This window comes from Acinonyx jubatus, chromosome A1 (assembly GCF_027475565.1).
Source record: "Acinonyx jubatus isolate Ajub_Pintada_27869175 chromosome A1, VMU_Ajub_asm_v1.0, whole genome shotgun sequence".
Classification (NCBI taxonomy): Eukaryota; Metazoa; Chordata; class Mammalia; order Carnivora; family Felidae; genus Acinonyx; species Acinonyx jubatus.
This window is the reverse complement of record NC_069380.1, coordinates 228,677,546-228,693,893: the sequence shown is the minus strand read 5'-3', so window position 1 is coordinate 228,693,893 and position 16,348 is coordinate 228,677,546. Positions and strand designations below refer to the sequence as shown.

General features: G+C 45.1%; 1 long non-coding RNA gene across 1 annotated transcript; it reads left to right on the top strand.

Annotated features, from left to right (window-relative positions):
- The first annotated feature begins 2,943 nt into the window (after positions 1 to 2,943).
- LOC113603701 (uncharacterized) lies at positions 2,944 to 16,328 on the top strand. The gene is made up of 5 exons (XR_003425397.2): positions 2,944 to 3,087; positions 3,524 to 3,693; positions 5,613 to 5,700; positions 14,889 to 14,954; positions 15,934 to 16,328. It is a non-coding gene; the product is annotated as an uncharacterized LOC113603701 (long non-coding RNA).
- Positions 16,329 to 16,348: the final 20 nt, after the last annotated feature.

Here is a 16,348-nt window from a genome sequence, read left to right as displayed (position 1 = left end):
CTAAATGACATCAACGACAATTCTCTTTGCCAGAAATTCTCTTCTCCATAAAATCAATGAGAAAAGTGGCAAAAATGGTCAGAATTGACTTTTCCAGAACCCTGGAAATTAACCAAAGGTGTGGAGTCACCTGAGGAGCTTATCAGAAAATCAGTGGCTACGTCCCAGGTCAGGGAGCTTGGTGGCATTTAGCTTGCCTTACTCCCTCCTCTGTTCTCCAGATCTATAACAACCATGTAAAGTGAAAGCCTGTGTTCCCAGGGCAACCAGCAGCCGCTGGAGGTAACAAACCAGAGCTGAGGCTTTTGCAAACCCCAGTTCCAAAGAATTGTCACTATTTGACCGCTCCCATGGTTCCATGAAAGATCTTACTTGCAAGGCTATCTGTATTTGACCTTAGAGCTTGCCCTGTGCAAAAAGCCTTCTCCCCAAGGGGTATTTGTTGAAGACCATGATAGGGACATGTTTAACTTTTAATTGCCTGAGGTGGTGGATGCAGTGAGGACACACTATAGACTAAGCAAACCTACGAGGGAAAGGTGGGAAAAAGAGTTCACAGGGTCTTGGAAAAGCTCTGAGGTGTTCCTGGGAGTTTAGACGGCCATGCGTCTGTTAGAGCTGTGTACGTGCCCTGGGTTGTGGCAAGCTTGGATAAAAACTGGAGTGGGTCCTAAGTTCTCGCCTTTGGCTCATCTTGAAGCTTTGCACAGGCAGAAAGGGAAGGTAAAGGTAGTATTGTCAACTGCCTGAGTGTTGAAGGATTGCCCCCAAACACATACAGAGCCCTCGTCAAATGCTGGGGGACTTCCTGGCTCCAGGAATTTGAGGAAATCTCTGTCCAATCATTAGCTGACCACTAAGCTGAGTAGAGACCTCAGAAAAAGAACACAATTTGGGGGGCTGGGGGTGGTAGAATGACTACAGAAAAGTCACTAAACAAACAAACAGTAACTACAACAAGCAACAATAACAATGACAACACGCCAGGATGAAGGCAGAAAAAGACCCTATTTTCAGAGTTGCTACATTATATTATTTTCAATGCCCGATTTTCAACAAAAAAGATTGCGGGACCTGCAAAGAAACAAAAAAGCTCGGTCCATACACAGGGCAGGGGGAGGAGGAAGTAATCAATAGCTACCGTGTCTGAGGAGGAGCAGACATTGGACTTCATGGTCAAAGACTTTACACATACTGTTTAAATACATCCAAAGAGCCAAAGAAGGCCACGTGTAAAGGACTGAAGGAAAGTAGGATGCCTCACCACATACAGAATACCAATAAAGAAGTAGAAATAATTTTAAAAATCAAATAGAGATTTGGCAGTTCAACAGTCAAATAATTAGAAGGAGAAATTCACTCGATGGTTCAACAGCAGATCTGAGCAGACAGAAGAAACATAGCAGTCTGAGAAACATAGGGGGGGGGGAATGAAGAAAAATGAACAGAGTCTCAGAAACCTGTGGAAGCCGGTCACGATTCTCCACGCATGAATAAAGGGAATCTCAAAAGGAGTGGAAAGGGAGGAAGAGACAGAAGGGATGTTTGATGAAGTAATAATGGCTGAAAACTCCCAAATTTTAATGAAAACCATTGGTCTCCACATCCAAGCAGCTCCATGAATTCCAAGTAGGATACACTCAAGAGATCTACACAGACACATCATCTTCAAACTGTCAAAAGTACAGACCAAGAGAGAATTTTGAAAGCAGCCAGAGAGAAGTGACTGATTTTGTACAAGCGATCCTAATTTATATTGACAGCCGATTTCTGGCCAGAAACCATGAATGGCAGATATTGGTGGTATGACATATTCAAAGCCCTGAGAGACATATACTGTCAACAATGAATTCTGTATCTGGTGGGGGTCAGTTGGTTGAGTGTCCAACTCTTGATTTCAGCCCAGGTTGTGATTTCAGGGTTTGCGAGTTCAAGCCCCGAGTCATCAGCTCGGTGCTGACGGTATAGAGCCTGCTTGGGATTCTCTGTATCCTGTCTCCTTCTCTCTCTGCCCCTCCCCTGCTCGCACACTCTCTCTCTGTCTCAAAAATAAATTAAAGAAGCATTTTTTAACAAAAGAATTCTACATCTGGGAAAACTATCAGAAACACAGGAGAAAATAATATATTCTCTTATTTTATTTTATTTTATTTTATGTTTAATGTTTTCATTTATTTATTCATTTTGGTGGGGAGAGAAAGAGAGAGAGGACAAGCCGGGGAGGAGCAGAGAAACAAGGGGACAGAAGATCCGAGGTGGGCTCTGTGTTGACAGGGTGACAGCAGTGAGCCCGATCAGGGGCTCAAACTTACCAACGGTGAGATCATGACCTGAGCTGAAGTCAGACACTCAACCAACTGAACCAGCGAGGCACTCCTATTCTCATATTTAAAAATCAGAGACAATTCGTCTCTAATAGACCTCCCACAAGAAATACTAAATAGAGTCTTTGAGGCTGAAATTAAGGGCCACTAGGCAGCACTGTGAATCTACACAAAGAAATAAAGAGCACCGATAAAAGTAACAACATAGGTAAATAAACGACAGTGTAAAGGTATGTTTACTTTATGCCTTTTTCTCCTATCTAATTTAAGTGACACTAGCATAAAGAAATAATTATAAATGTGTGTTGATGGACACACAGTATATAGTCATGCCTGTTTTATTGCACTTGGATATGATGGTGGGTTTTTTTTTAATGTTTATTTATTTTTGAGGGAGAGAGAGAGACAGAGACAAGTGCAAGTGAGAGAGGGAGATACAGAACCCGAAGCAGGCTCCAGGCTCTGACCTGTCAGCACAGAGCCTGATGTGGGGCTCGAACCCATGCGCCGTGAGATCATGACTTGAGCCAAAGTCAGACATTTCACGGACTGAGCCACCCAGGCGCCCCATGCGTTTTTTATAAATTGAAAGTTTGTGGCAACCCCGAGTTGAGAAATTTCATCATACGTTTTTTCCCGTAGCATTTGCTCATTTCAGGTCTCTGTCACATTTGGTAGTCCTCACAATATTTCAAATTTTCTTCTTCTTCTTATTTTTGTTAGGTGACCTGTGACCAATGATTACAACTCACCGAAAGCTCAGGTAATGGTTAGTATTTTTTAGCAATAAGTATTTTTTCAAAATTTTAATGTCTATTTTTGAGAGACAGAGAGAGAGAGAGAGAGAGAGAGAGAGAGAGGCATGAGCGGGAAGGGGCAGAGAGAAGGAGACACAGAATCTGAAGCAGGCTCCAGGCTCCGAGCTGTCAGCCCAGAGCCTGACGCGGGGCTCGAACTCACAGACTGCGAGATCATGACCTGAGCTGAAGTCGGACGCTTAACCGACTGGGGCACCACCCAGGTGCCCCAATAAAGTATTTTTTAAATTAAGGTCTGTACATTTTTAAGGACATAATGCCATTGCACACTTAATAGACTATAGTATAGGGTAATCATGACTTTTATATACACTGGGAAACCAAAAAATTCATGTGACTCATTTTATTGCAATTTTTGTTTTGCTTTTTTTTTTGTGGCAGTCTGGAACCAAACCCACGGTATCTCTGAGGTCTGTCTGTACACAGATGTGATTTGTGATAATAACACCGCAGAGGACAGGGAGGGAAAGGCACTGTAGGACAACAAGATCTTTGCGTGCTACGGAAAGTAAATCGGTATTAATCTGAGCTAGCTTCTTATGTGTTAAGAGGTAAATTGTATTTCCAGAACAACCACAATGAAAATAACTAAGGCATATATAGGTGAATGAGTGGAAAGAGAATCCTAATGGTACCCTTAAGTATGTATATTTAACATCAAAGAAGGCAGTACTTGAGGAACAGACGAACAAAAAAAAAAGGCATCAAACATAAAAAACAAACAGGAAGACGGCAGATGCAAAAACAAAGTGAACCTTCTTGCCATGGTACAAGCAGTGAGAAGGGTTGATGCTGACCATGGACGGCCAGTCCCAGGACACCTGCTGTGGTGAGGGATGGGGGAAGGACACACGTGGGACACACCCAGAAGCACGACCACGGCGGTAAAGCCCTGTACCAACAAGCAGTCCAACTTGCTCCTTGTGCGGGGTCCTGAGCTGTCCCTACCTGCTCCAAGCTTGGCTCCCACTCAGAGGTGGGCTGGCCGTGAGGAGAATAAAGCTTACACTGGCTGCGTCCTGCTCCCGGGATGCAGGGAGGATTCACATGCGTGACCCACATGCATGAAGCAGTGCTCCAGCCTGGGGGGGGTCATGTGTACACCCCGCTGGTGGGGGGATGTAGGAAAGGCCTGGGGGTGGGGTGGACAGCTGGACGTGCCTACCAGGCAGTGGCTGTGTGAGGCCACATCCAGGGAGATTGGGGGACGAAGGCTCCCAGGGCTTGGCTTGATCCTGCGCCCTTGCCGGTCCCCGGAAAGACCCAGGGTCTCTGACCGCTTCCCTGGTCTCTGCACACCTCCCTAGTCCCACTGGGAGGACCCACGGAGCAAGACACTGTGCGGAAAGCCAGTGGCTTTACCCCTTATCAGAGGTGGTGGAGAGAAGCGTTTCTCAACCGTCAATAATAAAAAACAAATTTCTGTCGACCTTGCTAGAGGAAAGATAGAATTAGTTTTCTATTCTCTCTGCAGAAAAGGATATGACCAAATTATTTTCATAGGAGCAGGGCAGTAACAGAGACGAAAAACCCGCAGAAATGAGCCCTGCAGAGGTGCATCAGGCAGCCAATTACTGCGACTACGACTAATAACAATTCCATGTTATTTTTCTGGATTTTACGGTGTCTGTAACATTTGTCAGCTTTTTAGTCTGTACCTCTGTGCGGTTCTTTCTCTCATGTCATAAATGCTGGAGAAGCCACCACCCCAGCTCAGCTGGTCTCTGCCGTGCCCAGTGCTTGCAGAGGCCATCGGGGTAGCTGCGACACCGAGCAGGGCCCCCACCTCAGCAGAATCTTCCAGTCCATTGTCATGAAGTTGGTCAGGGAAGTCTCTCACAATTTTTAAAACTCATCCCCTGTGGGCCTTGCCTCCTCTGTCACCAACAGAATTTGTATCGCCCTCTTTTGATTTAATCAGTCTTGTCAGTAGACTTGTTTATTTTAGGATATTTTCTAAAATAAATATATGTGTGTGTGTGTGTGTGTGTGTGTATGTATACACACACATTTATATATATTTATATATGTTTAATATATATATTATTTATATGTGTTTAATATATATTTACATATTAAATATATGTTTATATATATTAAGCATATATAAATATACAATATATTTACATATATAAATATACAATATGTTAATATATATATTTCTATATGTTTAATATATATGTTATTTATGTGTTTACTATATATTTATATATTAAATATATATATTAAACATATATAAATATACAATATACATATTAATATATATTATTTATATATGTTTAATATAAATATATATATTAAACACATATAAACATATTATTTATATATGTTTAATATATTTATAAATATATATATATTAAACATATATAAATAAACAAACAACATATATTGTTCCTGTTGATTTTGTTTTTTATCTTCTAGTTTCTTCATTTCTGCCACCGTTCCCTCTCTTCTTTCTCCCAATACATAGGAACCAGATATCCTTTCAGGAACCATGGAGGCAGCAAAGAACAAGCCGAAGTCTCCCCCTCATGGAGCTTTTGTTCTGTTGGGAAAAGGTAATAAACACATGAATGAGTGAATGTAGAAGTTATGGTATACGGTATACAGTGACTGAGGTGCTAGGGGGGAAATAACGCCGAATTATAGGACACAGAAGGATGGGGGAAGTTCCTGTTCTATGTGGGATGATCAGAAGAGCCTTCTTCACAGAGGTGACATTTGAGCAGAGACCTGAATAAGCAAGGGAGAGAGCCAGACTGCATTTTCTGGGCCAAGAGAAGCACGTGCAAAGGCCCTGGGGTGGCCATAACCTTGGCATGTTAACTAGAGACAGCATGGAGGCCAGTGCCCTCAATGTAGACCAAGCAAAGAAAAGAGAGAGAGGGAAAGAATTCAGAGAGAATTCAGAGAAGGCTTACATTCCACGGGACCTTATAAACTACAGAGAAAGTATGGATTTTATTCTGAATATGAAAGCAAGACAGTGGAGGGATTTGCACAGGAGAGTGAGAAACCAGATGTACATATTTTAAAACAGCCGTGGGTGCACGATAGGCCTCTTTTGCTTTCAAGTCTCCTTCAGGGAACTTGTTTTTGGGGTGGAACCAGAAGCCTGAAGGACCTGGATCCCACGGGGAACAGCTGGGCAGGAGTGAACATGGCATGTGTGTGGGATAAAAACGAGAGACAGAGAGAGAGAGAGTCTCATGGGAGCCAGGGGAATTCAGACCAAGGCCCAGCTTTGAACAAGGTAAGGCAGAAAGTCAGAAAGAGACCCATGAATAAATAAATCATCGCACATATATTGCCTTACTATCAACGTTTTGGATTTAATGTCTTACGAACACGTAGGTCAACGTAAATCCTTTTAATGCGAGCAGGAGTATCGCATTTAGGGTTTTCCACATGTTTGCTTCCATAAAAAACATCCCTGTCGCGTGGTTGGCGTGTATCACAACAGCCCCCGCCACCCCTAAGAGGGCTGGTCACCCAACACCGAATGTCCACGAAATGAGGCTCGTCGGGGACGCCGATCTCATTATCTGCTGCCACTGAGTTCTCAGCGCTGGGACCTTTAGGTCGGAGCCTCCGCACTGACAATCTCTAGGCACATCGCCAGCCGCTGCCCGAAACGCTGTCACAGCCCCGCCGCCACGGCCACCCGCCTTGCTCACCACCGCGGGCCGCCACACCCTTCCATTTTGATTCACCTGCCAGCCAAGCTTCGGTGCCACCCAACTGCTGTCCCCGTTTGCCTTTCGGTGATGATTTTTCCTGGACTTTCTGGCTTTTTAATTTTTCTTTCGAGTCACCTACTTCACGCCTTTCGCCTCCTGCGCTGAGCGCACCTGTCTTTTCCTCGTCGCTTTCCAAGGTTCTGACTCTGCTGATCTTCATTCCGCTGTTACGTATGTCGGGATCATTTCCTAATAGTCTGATGATTATCATGGAGGCGTTTTCTGCAGAGAGAGTGTAAATTTTCATGTCATCGGGTCTGTGGATTTTTTTCCTTCTGTTTACTTTCACGTTCTGCTCAGAGAGACCTCCCCTCCACCCCAAATTCCACCAACATGCAGTTTATCCTTCTCTTGGTGAAAGACTTATATTTACATCTTAACCCAGCTGGCTGTCTTAGTCCCAGTCGTGTTCTGGGGCGGAGAAACAAAATTTAAGACATCGTCACGCTACACGCGGGCTCTCCTGGTCACACTGACGACATTCCTCGGCACACTCGCCCTCCTCGTGGGGTCCGAGTCCCCAGAGCAGTCACCCAGCGGCTCTGTTCGCAGGGCCAGCTCCACGGCGCCCATCAGATAAGGCTCTGTCCCTAAGCGCCTTTTCTGTGAGCCCTCCTCAGGCGGTGGGGCTGTCCCCAGGCCTGGAGTGGCCACAGAAGGCCTCTCAGGGAGGGGACGGACGACAGCCCCGCCTGCCTGGCTTGAACTCTCCCTCCACGGTCTAAAGAAATGATGGATGGCGGGGCTGGAGACAACCTTAACTCTTGGCAGGAGCCTGCCGGCACCCTTGGTGAACCTAGATGCAGATGCGCAGACTCTGGAAGATGAGCTGAGAGTCTTCCCGCTCTGAGGTCGCCCCCATTGGGACTCTGCCCCCTAGAACCACTGAGATCGTCAGATAGTGTTGTCAGAGATTAAAGAACAGCATTCTCCTTAGGCAACTGGAAGGAAAAGGTTATTCATCCATGGACATTTTATTTTTAATTTTATTTTATTTGAGAGAGAGAGAGAGAGAGAGAGAGAGAGAGAGAACCTAGAGCAGCCTCCACACTCAGCACGGAGCCCCACGGGGGGCTCGACCCCATGACCCTGGGATCCTGACCTGTGTTGAAATCAGGAGTCGGATGCTAAACCGACTGAACTGCCCAGGTGCCCTTCATCCGTAGACTTCTTAATCCATGTGGAAAATTGCCCTTCTCTTGTGATTTGTCCCAACAGCACTGAGGTTTGTACCCACCAATTTATTAAATCCTACAACACCTCCGGATGCAGGGATGTACCCAGTGATGTGAGAAACAAAGGCAAAAGGAAAAACAATAAATCTCCTTACATCTTACAGCCCGTGGACAAGTCCTTGAAACAGGCACAGTGACATTCCTCTAGGAGCTCAGCTGCCTCGATGATGACACTTTGCTCAGGGCAAAAGGCAATTGTAGCTTAACATTATCCCGACCCCCCAGGATCCTATTAAGTCTACTTTAACATATAAAAATTCCTTTGGAAACTTCCTTTATCTCTACACCCCCCACCGCAAGACATATGCTGGCAATCACACTCCAAGCTTATGGCCCCCTAATATACATCTCAAGGGTCTCATGACTCAGGTTTTACTAAATACACAGTAATAAATAACCTTTTCCTAACAGCAGCTAGCCCCTCAAGGTCCTGGAAATCTTGTTTCCAAAATACCTTAAAGACTTCCACTGTCCCTGACCCCCTCCCAACTTGAAGGTATGTAATCAGTCGCCTGTCGCAACCCCAGTGCAGCTCTTTCTGCCCACGGCTGCTGTCCCCGTGCCTTCATAAAACCACCTTTTTGCACCAAAGACGTCTCAAGAATTCTTTCTTGGCTGGCGGCTCCGAGCCCCAGCATTTACGACGTCACCCAGAACCACTGAGATGCCCCCACTTTGGGGGTCCCGCAGCTGCTGTTTAGAGACAACACACAGTGGTTTGGAACCGGAAGCCGGAGAGGACACGTCCTGGGGTTATTTTCTGCTGCAAGAAAGACCAAAACGGGGTGAGTTTCAATCCGGTTCGAATGACACAATTCACAGTCTTATCTGGAAGGTAATATTCACAGAAACTCAGTCAACGCTCTATTATTCAATCGAGCAGCGCCACGGCACGGATCACTTTTAAGCTACTAACTTGTTAATCCACGCACTTATCTGTCCATTTCCCCCTGCGGAGCAGCTCGGCAGGCCCCTGTAGCGTAGCTGTTCTCACCCAGGGGTGACCTTGTCCCCAGGGACAAGGGGGCAGCGTCTGCAGACATCTAATGGGCCAGGCTGGAGATGTTGCCAGACGTCCCACAGTGCACAGGTGTCGCCCCTACAGGTGGGCCGGCTTGTGTGGATGGTGTTGAGAGACCCGGTCTAGAACAATGAGGAGAAGGCACCCTCCACGTCCCCTTTCAGATTTTCTCCCAGTTTAATCCAAGACCGAAAAGGTTGACCTGAACTGAGAAAAGCCGAGTGGTGGAGGCAAACAACGTGTGAGGCAGCGGGGGCCGGGGCGGGGGGTGGGTAGGGTGTCCTGGAAAATCAACTGTTATGAGGGCCGAGCAGCCCCCCGCCTGGGTCTTGTCATCCGTCCACACAGTGCGACTCCAAGGGGGACTTTTCAGCCTGTGGGTTGGGGTGCCGGGCGTCTCCTGGGCGCTAGAGGGCGCCAGCTCCCTGCCCCACTGGAGCAAAGGGGCGCACAGGTGGCTCCCTCCTCTCCCCTCCGCCTCCTTCCTCAGCTCCCATCTCTGGTCTTCTGCGAAGCAAACGTTCCCTGCACCCGACCTCCATTTCCACCTTCTCGCGCCGGTGGGCTCGGCCGCGCCTCGGTCATCATCCAGGAGTCTGTGCCGCACCGAGCACCGAGCACTGAGCACTTAGCCCTCAGCACCCCCAGGGGTCAGTGTTGCCGCCCAGCCCGTTGTTCCAGGGAGCGAGAAGCTCTGGCTTCAGACCGCGCCTGTGCCAGTCTCTCAGTCTCTGAGCCTCAGTTTCCTCATTTGTAGTGGGACCCATAACACCGGCCTTGGGTCCCAGTTTTCAAAATACTAGGATCAGGGCGCCTGGGTGTCTCAGTCCGTTGGACGTCTGACTCGCTTGCAGCTCAGATCATGATTTCACCGTGGTGAGATCAGCTGACAGCGAGGCGCCCACTTGGGGTTCTCTCTCCCTCTCTCTCTGCCCCTCCCCCCCAACTCAACCCAACCTGGGCTCTCCCTTGCTCTCTCGCAAATAAATATTCGTTGATTTAAAAAATACAAAAATAAAAAATAACAAGATATTAGGATCCAGCCAGGCAGTGTGCATCATCATCATCATCCATGGGTATTTTAATATTAATTTCTAAAAAAAAAAAAAACCTATTGGAAGACAAGGTGTAATCATGGAATGTATTTGTGCCGTCCCTCTGTTATTCCAGTAAAAACTTTGAAGCCCAGGTCTTCCTGTGCCTCGGCACCCCAAGGACGGTCCTCTGAGCGGGGGCTTTGGAATCCGATCTCCTGATCCTGGATCCCGACGGCTCAGGGGCGGTGGGCAAATCACGTTTCCCGGGGCCCCGTTTCCACATTTTGCAACGTAGGATGAAAATCAGGCAGCCTTTCACACTGCTGGGACAACGCAATAAAGTAACCTTTGGGACATGTGAGGCATAGAGCCCCGCCCGTGTTCAGCGTGAGGTGCCCTGAGCCCTTCCCGGGCTCCAGGGAGGATAATCCGGAAGAACCACCTAGTGCCGGCCCCACCCGAGAGCCTTGTCTGCCGGCTGCCCTGAAGCTTCAGCCTCCGCTCCACCCTTCCGAGCATTTCTGTCACCTCGCAGCCAGCAGGCCCCGACAGGCTCTGTGCTCAGAGTGGTTCAGGAGAGTCCCGGGCCTGACACCTGTCCCGTTTGCAGGACAGAGAGATGCCCCACCAGCTCCCTTGGAAGGTGTCTAACCACTGACATGGGGTTGATTGACCAACATTCAAAGCTGGTTAGGTTCTGTGTCAGGGTCACAGGAAAAGGCTTATAAAACGAAGATGAAAAGCTAAAGTTACTCCATTATTACTTTATTTTATTTTAATTTTTTAAAGTCTATTTATTTTTGAGAGAGAGAGAGAGAAAGACTGAGTGGGGGAGGAGCAGAGAGAGAGAGGGAGACTGAGAATCCGAAGCAGACTCCAGGCTCTGAGCTGTCAGCACAGAGCCCCATGTGGGGCTCGAACCCACAAACTGTAAGGTCATGACTGAGCTGTAGTCGGATTCTCAACCAACTGAGCCACCCAGATGCCCCTATAATTATTTTGGAAGAGAGAGCTTTTCAACTGGAAGTCTTTCTATACCTATTAAATTAGTAAACATTAAAAAAAAGATCTTAAATAGCAGTGCTGGTCAAGATATGTAAAAACCAGCAGATTTGTGTATTGCTAACTGCAGCAAATCCATACAATCTCCTTAAAAAGCAATTTGCTAATGCATTTCATAGCTGCCGACCTAGGACTCCTACTTCTGAGAACTTTCCCTATGAAATTATGCAAAAAGTAGGATAGACAAGAATCACAAAGATACCTATTAAACATTATTTATAATAGTAGAAATGAAATCACATTCAATGCTTCCCCAAATAAGGGCATAGAGAAGTAAAGTATATTAATTCATCTTTTAAACAAATATTTACCAAATGTCTTTATTTCTGGGCCCTGTGCTATATATCAGCTCAACAGTTATTAAAATGATAACTACAGAATAACAAGAAAATGCTTAACATCTTAAGGGAAATGAAATTTATTAAAATATCTCTTTGCCATGATTATAATGATATAAAATTAAATATTTTTATTCACAACATTTGAATGGGAACATGGGCAAATCAAAATTGCTGATTTATTAAGAGGCTGAGTTTTGGATGACTTTCTTCTTCCTTATTTGTTATTTGATACTACATTTTTTTTTTTTTTGCAATAAGCAAGAAATCCAATTAGAAATGTAAAAATCCCCATTCCTGCAGCCCAGCAAAAGAATCACTAGGTTTCTCCGTAGCTCACACTCTAGGTCTTTGGAAGGCTTAGCCCCATGGGCCTGAGGATCCTTCCCCCTAAAATCCTTGCTGGCTTGTCTGCACTGTTCTGCTTTTTTTTTTTTTTTTTTTTTTTAATTTTTGCTCTCTTAGATATGATTTAAAACCCCAAAGAGAACTCGCTTGGAGAGTGATTTCACAAGAGGTCCATTCATTCTGTTCCTGGAAAAACAGGGAGACATGTTGCTATTCATCCTTGGGATCCTGCTGGGAACTCTTTGTGGGGCCTGGCACTCAGCCTGCACCAGATAAGAGCACCTGAGGGCACATCCAGGAGATCTGGGTGTGACCCCTGTGACTTGCAGGGGTGTTTTGCGACACAAAACACAGAGCACAGAAAAAACAGAGTAGTATGTTTTCAGGTGAAATTGCCCAGCTGAGCTAGCCGAACTAAACTCTGGTCACATTCCTACTTGGGGGCAGAGGAGACGGCTGTCCCCCACAGCATGCTCCTGGAAGGGGCTCACCTGCACAGACACTGGTCCCATCCAGGAAGGCATTTTTATTTTTTAACATTCTGGAAGCATACCAGTCGTAATCAGCTTGTTCCCTCTGAATTAGCCACCAGTGATTGAATCGGTCTTCAAAATTCTCAACTACAGGCAATCAAGCACAACTTTGATGCCCTGAGGGGTTAGAATTTCTAGTCTCTGACAATTTTCCCCAAGCACCGTCTGCCCTTTAAGAAAGAAAGAAAGAAAACTGGAAAGGAAAGGAAAGGAAAGGAAAGGAAAGGAAAGGAAAGGAAGAAGAAAGAAAAAATAGAAAGAAAGGAAAGGAAGGAAGAAGGAAGGAAGGGAAAGAAAGAAAGAAGAAAGAAAGAAAAATAGAAAGAAAGGAAAGGAAGGAAGGAAAAGAAAGAAAGAAAGAAGAAAGAAAGAAAGAGAAAAAAGAAAGAAAAAGAAAAAGAGAGAGGGAGGAAGAAGAAAGTGAAATCTACTTTTGAGGTTTGTGTTCGACCTTAGAATTCCACTGCATAGTGTTACATTCAATGGCCTGTAAATTTGAATGGCAATGGTCTATTTAGATTCTAAAGGTATCTAGATTCATAATGTTTGTCTATTAGCCCGAACGCAAGCTGATTCTAATAAGGAGGGCTGATTTAGAATTTAACAGTGAGTGAATCCCGATGGAGACTGTCACCGTGTTTACCCACGGATGGCACCAGAACATAACTGTGGTAGTACCCCCAACCTCTGCCTCTTTCTTTTTATGATAGATTTTAAAAATCGTGGTAATATACATAACATTTACCATTCTAACCATTTTAAGCGTACAATCAGTGGGACTGAGTACGTTCCCAGTGTTGTCTAACCATCACTGCTATTTCTAGAACTTTTTAATCATCCCAAACAGATTCTGTATCCATGAACTCCCCAGCCCAGGCATCCTCTGTTCCACTTTCCATCTCTATAAATTTTGCCTTCTCTGCTGCCTCATCTAATCGGACTCACGTAGTATTGACCCTTTTGTGTCGGTCATCTTTCCCTTACAGTGTTTTCAGGGTTCACCCATTTTGAAGCATGTATCAGAACTCCATTCCTTTTCAGGTCTGAACAACACTGTGTTGTAGGGATATTTTCATAAACCACATTTCGTTTACCTGTTTATCTCTTCTTTTAAAGTTTATTTATTTACATTGGGAGAGAGAGAGAGAGCTCGCACAAGCAAGGGAAGAGCAGAGAGAGAGGGAGAGAGAGAATCCCAAGCAGGCTCTGCACTGTCAGTGCAGAGACTGACTCAGGGCTCGATTTCATGAACGATAAGATCATGACCTGAGCCGAAATCAGAAGTCAGTTGTTTGGACAGCCTGAGCCGCCCAGGTGCCCCTCGTTTACCGGTTCATCTGCTGATTGACACTTGGGTTATTTCTACTCTTTAGCTATTGTGAGTAATGCCGCTATGAATATTGCTATACAGGTGTCCGCTTAAGCCTCTGTGTTCAATCTCTTGGGGATATTCCTAGGAATGGAATTGTTGGGCCATATGAAAATTCTATGTTTATCTTTTTGGGGAACCACCCAACTGTTTTGCACAGTGGAGTCCCCACTTGACCCGCCCATTTGGTAGAATTGCTTCTATTCCCAGATAGTTGCTGCCTGCCTCTCTGAGGGCATCTCCTGTCTCTCCCTCTTTCTATGGGTGTGGCCACTCGGCCATGGGGGTGGATATGGCGGAGCTTCAGAAGAACCACGGTGCGACTTGTGGCAACAGGGCTGCTGTAAGCGGGCGGCCATCACGGATCATAGGTGAGAAGACACTTCCTCCAAACCCTGTGACTGATTGTTTGATCGATGACTAGCATGAAACATAAAACTGCCATTTCTGTGGGTCGAAAATGGTCACATTTCAGCCCTTGGATACGACTTAACAACTGAAAACACTAGCAGCGACAAGGCATTGATCCCACTGGCTCACTGACTCCTCTCCTCAAGTTTGGAATTATTCTCACCCCCACTTCTAAGAGGGGGAAACATGATGTTCAAGTTTTTCAAGACTAGATTTTAGCTATGACCCTCTGTTGTTCAACAGGTTCCTTCCCAGTGCACTCCCCTTCTGTCCCAAGGTGCTGCTGGAGATTCCTTGGGATAGAATGGATCTCAGTCCCCGTTGCTTGGGAGTTACATCGTTAGAGCTCACAGTTATGAACCTGGAACTCGGTTCAGTATGTGGTCTCCATTCTTAATATCCCTATTTCACAGATCAAGGAACAGAGGATCAGCTCATTACTGTGCCTACTGCATCGTACAGAAGTTACTTAAACGACCAGAAGAGCAGGTGCAGTTTTAGCGAGAACAGAGGAAGCCAGCTTGTCAGTCTTGAAATGCAATGGTTTGGCTTGTGCATGGACTAATTCGCTATCTTTCAATGGTATTATACAAATCCACTTAGGCTCCCAATCTAAAATATTGTGCTCAAGGTTTCCTCTCTCCTTCCATAGAGCCTGTTTTCTGGATCTAGCATCAACCAGTGCCATTAAGAACATCATGCTTCCATGATCAAAAGCGTAAGTCTGTATTTCAGGAATTCCAAGTATTAGAGCAGAAAGCTGTGGGAATGTGCTGGAGAATTTTATCATGAAACTGAGCTTCCTGACCGTATCTGGCCAGTGTTCTCTGGAAGCCAATTGCCTGGGTCTTAAATGAAAAATGAAACATTAATTTATACTCACAAGCACAACATCTGCTTTCTAAATGAGTGGGTTTACAGCCAGAGGGCAACCCATACATTTAGTAATATAATATCCTATCCCACTGTTAGCCACTTATTTATTTTCCAAATCCTTTTCCACCTGCCTGTCTTCAGAAGAATCTGGCTTCCCCAGTGGTTCTGGAATTTAGGTCATTCAGACCATGCTCACCGAGCGCTGAGCCCAATTTAGCTACAGGACCTCACATATCCCCAAATTCAAATTCTACCCATTCATACATCAGCATGGACTTGCGTTACTTACACAAATCTAGAAGAAGAGAGTTGAGTTACAAAAAGCTGAAGAATTCACCTAGGACCATGCATTTCAACCTCAAAAATAGAGCGTCACAATGTATCTTTTTCCTTAACAATGCTGAGTTTTAAACAAAATGAATTCTCAGCGCTCATTTTAAAAACGGACATATTTTCAGACATTTAAGTCTATATTTTATTTAATATTATTTATGCTGATGATCTTGTGGAAAACTGTTTAAAATAAAAACTAATAGGGGCGCCTGGGTGGCTCAGTCGGTTAAGCGTCCGACTTCGGCTTAGGTCATGATCTCATGGTCTGTGAGTTTGAGCCCCGCATCGGGCTCTGTCCTGACAGCTCACAGCCTGGAGCCTCCTTCGGATTCTGTGTCTCCTCCTCTCTCTGCCCCTCCCCTGCTCATGCTCTGTCTCTTAATAAGAAATAAACATTTAAAAAACAAAATAAAATAAAAACCAATAAAACACCAAAAAGAAAAAAAGAAACCCACACTTCATTGGTTTGAATATGTTTTAAATCACAGGAAACAATCACCAACTCCTGAACCGCAGCCAGAATGATGAAGTAGATCCAGATGTCACAGATCTGAAGCCAAATGTTTACGTCACATCTTAAAAACAATCGGTATTGAGTCCCGTGAAGCTATGGAGCCATACATCAGGTACTTTTGTGTATCAAGGAAACAGAGGGTGATGCTGGCTTTATATAGAAAGGTAATGAAATAAATGTCCACAACGTAACTGAATTTATGTTGACTCTCTCCCAAAGCCTAACGTTTTCAGTCCATTGAGGCCAATTTTTCCAGAACCTACCCTCTCCCCTGGCATAAAGGTTTCAGTTGAATCTGCAATGATTGAGTGGCAAAATAATATTTGTTTTGAAAAAAGAATATACCATTGAAACTAAGTTTGTGTTAATACAATCTCTAATCTGATTTC